At 45.1% G+C, this 9,006-nt stretch overlaps 1 long non-coding RNA gene across 2 annotated transcripts; it reads left to right on the top strand.

The window, feature by feature from the left end:
- Positions 1 to 783: 783 nt before the first annotated feature.
- On the top strand, positions 784 to 6,609 carry LOC136478426 (uncharacterized). 2 transcript variants are annotated; one of them, XR_010764260.1, is made up of 4 exons: positions 784 to 1,393; positions 4,807 to 5,006; positions 5,038 to 5,355; positions 6,428 to 6,609. It is a non-coding gene; the product is annotated as an uncharacterized lncRNA (long non-coding RNA). The 2 variants fall into 2 exon arrangements; XR_010764259.1 differs by having other exon boundaries at positions 786 to 1,393; positions 4,807 to 5,355.
- The last annotated feature ends 2,397 nt before the right edge of the window (positions 6,610 to 9,006 follow it).

Raw genomic sequence — 9,006 nt, 5'->3', positions numbered from 1 at the left:
AATTTGACCAAGCCCTGTGTGATTTAGGGGCTAGTGTCGGTGTCATGCCCAAGGTGGTATATGACAAATTAAATCACAATTCATTATCACCTACTCCGATGTGTTTGCAACTCAGCTGATCAATCAATTCGGTATCCGGCAGGAATTGCGGAGGATATTCCTGTCCGAATAAGGAATTGTTTCGTTCCTGTAGATTTTGTGGTGCTAGATATAAATCCCGATTTTAGAACACCAATAATCTTAGGAAGACCATTTTTAAGTACCGCAAATGCAACCATTGATGTTGGAGCTGGAGAAATCCATCTCCATATCACTGGGAAGGAAGAAATATTTCATTTCAGGCCACTGCCGGAGCAGTGCTCGTCGGTGAATAATTCATCCACTGACAGCATTGCTTCGTGACAAGGACGCACCACCGGGCGCGAATCATTCAGTGCACTGAGCACCGAAAGAGCATCCGAGGTGCATGATCAGGTAAGAAAAGCAAAGGTACGCTCTCATTTTTTCCTAAGCAACTTCATTTATATGCATAAACATGCTTAGGAACCTCATTAAAATGTCGAAAATAATTAAGAGGGGGGATTAGGGGGGCGGCCGCCCCATGCACAGGGCGCTCTGCTGTCCACTTCCTCCCCTTTCCTCTCTCACATGCAAGAAAAGGCCAACACATGCACCAGGACACTCCATGCATTCCGACATATCACTACATCGCCTCCTCCACTCCATTCCACTCTCTCCATCCCTTTAACTCCGGCCTTTGGCCCTTTCCTTTGCATAATTGCTGCACAGATCAGATGGGGGGAAGACAACAAAGCAATAGAGGGCACTAGGGAGCAGCTAGCCTGCACTAGCAGGTCGGCCGCCCCCCTGCTCCCCTTTCCATTCATCCATATATTCCCTCTCCCTCTCCCTCTCCGAAGAGCAAAGCATCAGACACACACACACACACATATCCTCTGCATTTTGCATTCGGAAGCGTCGGAGCGCACTGGCGAGATTTCGTTAATCACCGTCATCACCGGCGAGGTTACGAAGGTGAAAGCACCCTTCCACGGGGTGTTACTATTTTCCTAACCTTAATCCTTTCTTGTTTAGTGCTTGTTTTTTGGGAAGAAGAAGAAGAAGAAGAAGGCACCAGTGCGCGGCCTAACACGCACATTCGGTTCTCTTCATCAAGTCAATCAAGCACGGGAAGCCGGCGGTCACGAGCTAGTGACATGTCGGTGGACCAGGCGAGTCAAGGTGCAGCCCCTCCTAATCAAGAAGTTAATCAAGACACTCGAGTGCTCAATGGGAGAATGAAAAGGAGAGACAAGCCTACGCGATGCTTCGGGAACGCACTTTCGTCCACACTGCACGTTCCACATCGACCGCGACCTGCTAAATGCCACAGGTATGATAACTGAATTCCAGACTGCCTGCCTTTAATATTTTAGGATGGAATAATGCTTGGGTAGTGAATGAACAAGGATGTAGAGAATTAACCATGGAATTTCTATGCACTTTGGAAATTACTAAAAACCATTGCACATTTAGACTTTTCAATGAGGATCATTCGCGTTTACATGGAAACAATTTAGTGTACTTCTAGGCTTTGATAAAGATTGCGCGGTAGACCTAGCAAACAAGAAAACATTCTGGAAGCGAATATCCGGCCGTAGAGAACATTTCTGAATCGATAGAGTAGGCCAGATTCATAATCCCACACCTGCGGTTCCTACACAAATTTATTGCTATAACCTTCTACCCGGCCTAGGAATGACCCGCGTATAGTTAGGACCGATGAAATGATGCTCTTATATATATGCTGTACTTAATAGGATACGTGTTTCACCTGCTAAAACTATGATGGAGTATTGGTCAGACATTTTTACTCGTACTAGTGATGTTTTTTTGTAGAAATGACTTCGTTAGTTACCAGGATCGCTAGCAACATGCATGGGTCTGTTAGAGAATGCGATGTTCAACTTCATTCACATGGATAGGATTATTTTAGATTATGAGCACTTTAGCAAGGGACACATCTTACGGTATGATGAGGAAGACGGGAAGTACATCATGACGTACTTGGGGTACGTTAGTGAGGTGCCTTTGCCCGACGTGACCCTGTGGTTAGGGAACACAGACTCGTTGCTGTTGCCACTTGAGACAGCAGAGCAGCGGGCCGAAAGGCTTACTCCCTCCGTCCCAGTTTATCTGTCGTCATAACGACAGTAGAGTGTCCTAATTTATCTGTCGTTGGCTACTACTGGTAGCTACCGCAGCGCACCACGCGTTGTCGACCAAGGCGAGCCTTATCCCTTCCCTCCCTCCTCCCAGCCTCACACAGCAGCTTCACACACCACGAAAAAAAAGCATCCTCATCCCCATCCTCATCGGCCTCATCCCTCAATCTCGGCGGATCCGCAAGCTTGCCGTCGCGGCCGCCCTCCCACTACAAGAAACTTGTTAATCCGTGACGGATTCTCGGTGACGGATTTACAGATCGTCTCTGACAGATACAATCCGTGACAATAATTATTTTTTTGTCATGGATGTGGCTAGTGGATATTCTCGGCCCGCTAACTCGTGACGGTTTACTGAGGATCGTCACCGTGTATGATTTTTAAATTCGTCATACTCTAGTTAGCCCAAAACAATAGGCCCGCAATTATATATTTAGTGCAAAGAAAAAAATGAGATTGCATAAAAATCATAACCAAAAGATGATTTGTTAAATTATTTGAACTAAATAATTTTATTAATTACTTTGTTGCATTGTATGGTGCATATATGGTAAAACTAAAAAATGTTAAATTATTTGAACTAAATAATTTTATTACTTTGTTGCATGTATATGGTGCATATATGGTAAATCTAAAATTATTCTGAATATATAGAATGGGAACAAAAAATTGTGTAGCATGTGGGATGGCGTGGCCCAGCATTTAAATTTAAATGGTAAAATAAATAGACAAACAAAGTGCACTGAGTTGAAATCAAACCTAGGACCAGTTGAAAACAACCCAGCTTTGCCAACTGCGCTAGTTGTTCAAGTGTGTAGGAGCAGAATTCTTATGTGGCACCACGGCCCAGCACCACATGCACCGCAGCGGCTTGGTCAAAAAAAAAATCAGTCGGCGTGGCGCAACATTTAAATGGTAAATAAATAAATATGTAAAAATTACGCTCCCAACGGGGATCGAACCCAGCACATTCCACATGACAACTTGTAAAGTTACCGCTGCAGTACTTAGGGCATGTTTAGATTAAAAAAAAAATTTGTGCAGTATCCGTCACGTCGAATCTTGCGGCACATGCATAGAGTACTAAATGTAGACGAAAAAAAACTAATTACATAGTTGGATGAGAAATCGCGAGACAAAACTTTTAAACCTAATTAGTCTATAATTAAACACTAATTACCAAATACCAACAGAAGTGCTACAGTACTCGGAAACTTTCCTCACCCTCCGCCCCCGAGGCTGAGACCTGTCCTCGTCCGACCAGGGAGGACGGCAGAAAAGCCGGTCAGGTCGAGCTCTCGGAGCTAGTCGATGGCAGATGCTGCCGGTCCTTTGCCCCCTCACGGCGCCGCTGCGGCCACGCTTAGCGCCCTGCTCCCTCCCGTGTCCGCCATATACACCAAGAACGACGTGAATCGAGCGTGGTCGGCCATGTTTGTCAACTCTGTTCAAGAGCATTGAACAGAAGCTCTTCTCTTTTTAATCTGGAACAAAAATTTGTAAACAGTCTTTCTCCTTCATGTTGACTCCAAATGATGTGTTTCTTTTTTCTACTTTCTTCAAAAATCATGATCTACGAAGTGACAACATTTGTTTGGACTCAATCTTTGGAATCAGTTTTTGAAACAGATCTGCTATTTCGTATAGTTTAAATAAATTTTAGCCTCCTTATCAAAACAATTGCAAATCGAACACTGACTAAGAATGTTATAAAGTTTATACTCGTATGTTTCACTCTATAAAAGGCTATATCCATAGACGAATGAAAAAATCATTTGTTTTTAAAAAGAGATACTATACACTGTTCACGAATGGTACATCTCTCACATATTTATATGAAACTATGTGATGGATGTATCCATTTGTGAACGCTGTATAGTCCCACTTTGTTAAAATGACTTAATTTTTTTATGTCAATCTAATACACCAATATTATGCCCCAGACCAATTCTTAGGATTTTTAGACCACTTTATGTATTATTGTTTTTCTTTCATCAACGTCACCAAAATAGTAGTTCGAGTAATACACTTAATTTTCCAACGATTTTCAGCAAGTGAGATCAAATGAAACAGTTCATCTTACATATAATATGTTTATAATTTTTGGACATTGTTTGATAGGACATATAGTTCAAGTTGGAGTTATTTTCTAAAAGCGTGTAGAAATTCATTTGAACTATAGAAAGTAGTAAATCTGTTTTAAAATTTTTGAAACTTCTATGAAGGGATATATATATATATATATGTAGTCTATTTCATTTTAAAATGTTTTAGGTGCATAAATATAATTAAATTAGAACATTTATCTCATAAGAGCATCTAATCAGTCAAAAATAAAAAATAAAAAACTAAACAGTCCTGGCTACAATCAAAACTTAGCCTATTTAAGAGCTAGCGTCCTGGGCCTGGGCTGCACATTCGTGGCAGGCCTCGTGAACCCGCCAGCCTGCTAAGGCTCAGCTGGATCTGAACCGTTCAATCCTATGATCAATGGCCATGCTTACAGCAGCACCGCTTAAAATCCTTCCTACCGTCTGCTTCTTGAACCCTAGTTTCATTTCTCGTCGGTCTTCCTTCCCAGATCCATGAAGCCGCCGCCGCCACTTACTACTTCGATCCGGCCTCTGCGCCGCTCAGCCTCACCACGCCCTCCACCGTCTGCGGAGTCTCCGTGTCGTAGCTGTCGTGCGTCGCAGGGGAGGACCCTCCATGCGCCATGCCCTTTGTTTGCCCGTCCAGCGCTGGGCGGAGTCGCGGCTTCGTGCGGAGGTGGCCGGGGAGGTGACGGCGCAGTGCAGAGGTGGCCGGGGAGCCGCCGGACGGTGTATGGCGCGTGAGCGCACTACCCTCTTCGGCGGGCTCTGGCTGGCTGCGGAGGACGGGCGCCGCTGATGCCCGCGACGTGGGTGTCAGCTGTTCCCGGGGCGACGAGATCCATGGTGGAGAAGCTCAGATCTGTCGCCCTCAGTTGGGCTTTGTTCTGGCAGGGGCGGAACGAGCACCAGGATGTCCATGTCTCCTCCGGCGGCGTCCAGGCCTACACCGACTACGTCGACAGCGACTGCAAGAGCAAGTGCCCCTTGTGCCTACCACCGTTCGAGTGCTAATTCGTCTTCGCCGCCATTTTCCTGTAAGCACCCACTCTCTACCCCATTCGTCGGATTAAAAAATTGTATTTTGGTCAGGACTTGTCATCAGATGAACTCCGTAGTATATGGCTATATGCTACTACATGGTTGTATATGCTACTACATGCTTGTATAAACACGTCCTATTTTTTCTGTCATAGCCGATGCAAACGGGTGCTTGGGTCCTTTTTTTTGGTTGGCTCATCTATAGGGCAGCATGAGCAGTACTTATTTTTGGTCAAAATAACCTGAATGTCTTTGTTCTGAAACAGCAAACTTGTAAAGTTTCTAACTGTTAGAGGCATGTTGGCTTTGTCCATCACTCTGTTCTGTGCGCAGCATTTCTGAAATGGGTTTGTATGTTGCATTACTTTACTATGTGACTTCTGTTGTTCTAGCAAATAAATAAGTTTTAGTACTGTTAAGGGCCCGTTTGGCACAGCTCAGCTTCACTAGTAAAGCTATTTTTTCAGAAAACAACTTCATGAGCAACTTTTTAGGTGAAGCTGAGTTGTTTTGGAAAAATTGTTCGGCAAAACAGCTTCACCAACAGCTTCATGCATGGATGGTAGAGAGAAATGAGGGGGAAAGCTGGAATAAGCTACTATTTTCAGCTTCATCCCACTTGAGAAAGAAAAACAGCTTCACCCATGAAGCTATTTTAGCAATAGATGTTTGGCAAGAAAAACAGCTCACAACAGCTTATGAAGCTGTTGTGAGCTGTACCAAACAGGCCCTAAGTTCAACTGCATCACATGACCAAACAAACAGCCTTTGTTCTTACCTGCAGCATTTTTGGAAATGGGTCTTCGAGAAGTTCTAAGGTATTATCAAGGCAGTGCACTGCTGTGATATGTCATGTTCCTAATGTTTGATTCTGGAATACACACCAATCACCATAGACGTTACCTGCTTTTGGTGTTTGATTGAAAACTAAGATAAGTATGTGAGGTGCTGATCTACAAGTAGTAGAACACGTTTGGTTGCCAGCAGTTAGTATTTGTTCACTTGTCCAATTAGAATATTAGATTGGCCTTATGTGAGGTACTGATCTTGTTTTTGTTTTAATTTCAGGAAAATCCAAGAAGCTTGATTATGTCTACATGTGCTGGTTGAAGAGATGTAAGAATCCTGCTGGTGTTTTATATATAGGAATATGAAAATGCGATGGCATATGTTTATGTATTTGACTATTGATTTAAGTGGACTTGTGTACTGGATATTGTTGTATTAAATTTGTTAATTATTGGCTGTATGTTTTATGCGTTCGGTTGAAAAACTAAAATGAGCTGAAGCTGGAATGTAGGCTAAAAGCATAAAGTAAATGGGCTAGAAGTATATTGCAAATGGGCCAAAATAGATTGGAATTGGGCTGAAAACAGGCTAAAAATGGCCCATGTGGATGTTGGGCTGTCAATAAATGGGCTGAAAACAGGCTAAAAATGACGTGGCAATTCATTCGTGACTGTTTATTTTTCGTCATAGTAAATGGATTTGGGCTGGGCTAACTAGGCCTCGGGCTCTACTGTGATGGTTTGAGATCGTCACCGTTTTTGTTAATCCGTGATGATTTCTGGCAAATTGTCAATAGATGACGCTCAATTCGTGATGATATCTAAAATCATCACAGATGTTGTTTGGTGACGTTTTTTTTGTGATCGGTGACGAAAAAAAATCATCACGGATTAACAGGATTCTTGTAGTGCTCCGGCGACCCCCCTCCGCCAACATGGTCTAGCGCCGGGTCACGCGAGCAGGGAGCGCGGACTGCTACTCCGCGCGACGCCGCCAAGGCTCTACGGCAGCGCATTGCGCCTGCCTCCTCCGACCACGCCTCGCCCTTGCATCCTGCGTCAGCTCACGGGAGCTGGGAGCACCAGGCCCCTCCTCCACGCGACACCTGCCGAGGCGCCGACGACCATCCAAAAGCGCAGGGCCCGAGCACAGTGGTCGATCCGACACGCAGAGGCACGCCGCTCGTGCTATCCGCAAACGTAGCGGATTATATTGGGTGCGTACTCCATACTTGCTACTAGTATACCATGAACGCATGAATTGTTTAGTATTCTGGTGAAATCCTCAGGGTTACCATACTGAGATCTAGAATCTAGGATTGACTAGTACCAGGCATGGCCGCTTTTTCCCAGATCTTTGCTCTTTGCATTGCGTATACTAGTAGATGCCTTTTGGAATACTCTAGCTGCAGCTATGCTCGTTGGATGCAAAATCAAGCTAAGGTGCCAGCTTAATACTACTGCGTGCTTGCTAGCATAAACCTATTGCTGAACTGGTGCTGTTTTGATTAACAAGACTGCCTTCTTGTGCTACAGGCGATCCTTCGATGGCAGGCGGCAAGGGAGCACATGGGGGTAGCCGGTTCATTTGTCACTTGCGGATGAAGCGCGCCTTGGGCATCCCATTGAGCCATAGGATGTGGGCCACCAGGTAGATGCGTGGCCGGGATCATGTATAAAATCCCCGACCAGGGAAACGACGGTGAGAATGAAAGGGAGGTCAGGGAAGCGAACCAACGACAGTGAGAATGAGAGGGAGGCTAGGGAAGCGAACCAACGACGGTGAGAATGAGAGTGTGCGCAGGGTACTGGCACCTCCTCCCCATTTAAGGCGGCCTCGCAGTTGATGGCGGTGACCGTACTGTACTGTACACAGCCATAATGCGCAGGGTTTAGGATTTAGGGGCAATAGCATTTTGACCATAGCTTTGGACCGCAGTTGTGAAACAACCATCGTTTTTTAATTGTGCACCGGCCTCACGTCGCTGTCAACTTCAAGGCTTCAAGCACGGCCCTGCCCTCCGCGGCGAGAATTGAAGGCAATAGGCAGATGATATCACTTTATCTGCTGGCCGAAAATTCTCGCCGCGGAGGGCAGGGCCGTGCTTGAAGCCTTGAAGTTGACAGCGACGTGAGGCCGGTGCACAATTAAAAAATGATGGTTGTTTCACAACTGCGGTCCAAAGCTATGGTCAAAATGCTATTGCCCCTAAATCCTAAACCCTGTGCATTATGGCGTGTACAGTACAGTACGGTCACCGCCATCAACTGCGAGGCCGCCTTAAATGGGGAGGAGGTGCCAGTACCCTGCGCACACTCTCATTCTCACCGTCATTGGTTCGCTTCCCTGGCCTCCCTCTCATTCTCACTAGTCGTTGGTTCGCTTCCCTGGCCTCCCTCTCATTCTCACCGTCGTTTCCCTGGTGGGCCATGCATCTAACCACAACTTAGAGCTTCAGGGAGAATGTCTAGTGCCTCTAGCCTTTCTTTATTCATGTGAGGGGTCTTGTACCTATTGCCTCCTCCATCTTTCATAACTTCGATCATGCATCCTTGTAGTGTGAGGAATACCCTATTCAAAACGACGGGGTTGTAGTTTTCATATTCCATTACCACATTCTGGATAAGTTCATCCACGTTTCTAGATGTCGTTCTATCCGTTATCGACTGAAGAGAAGCAAAAAAACCAAGGGCATTCTTCTGTGTACCATTGAACCACTTCTCATCTGCGTGAATAATATTTTTCATATTCTCGAACTTTGGATTGTTTGGCAGAGTACTTGCATCTAGCTTAGAGAGAACCCACCGCAACCTTGCATGTTTGTTTTCTTCCTTCAAATAAGGCCTCAATGCATTTGA

Source organism: Miscanthus floridulus, chromosome 8 (genome assembly GCF_019320115.1).
Source record: "Miscanthus floridulus cultivar M001 chromosome 8, ASM1932011v1, whole genome shotgun sequence".
NCBI classification, from domain to species: Eukaryota; Viridiplantae; Streptophyta; class Magnoliopsida; order Poales; family Poaceae; genus Miscanthus; species Miscanthus floridulus.
Note: the sequence above shows the minus strand (reverse complement) of the source record. Positions and strands in the feature narration are given on the sequence as shown.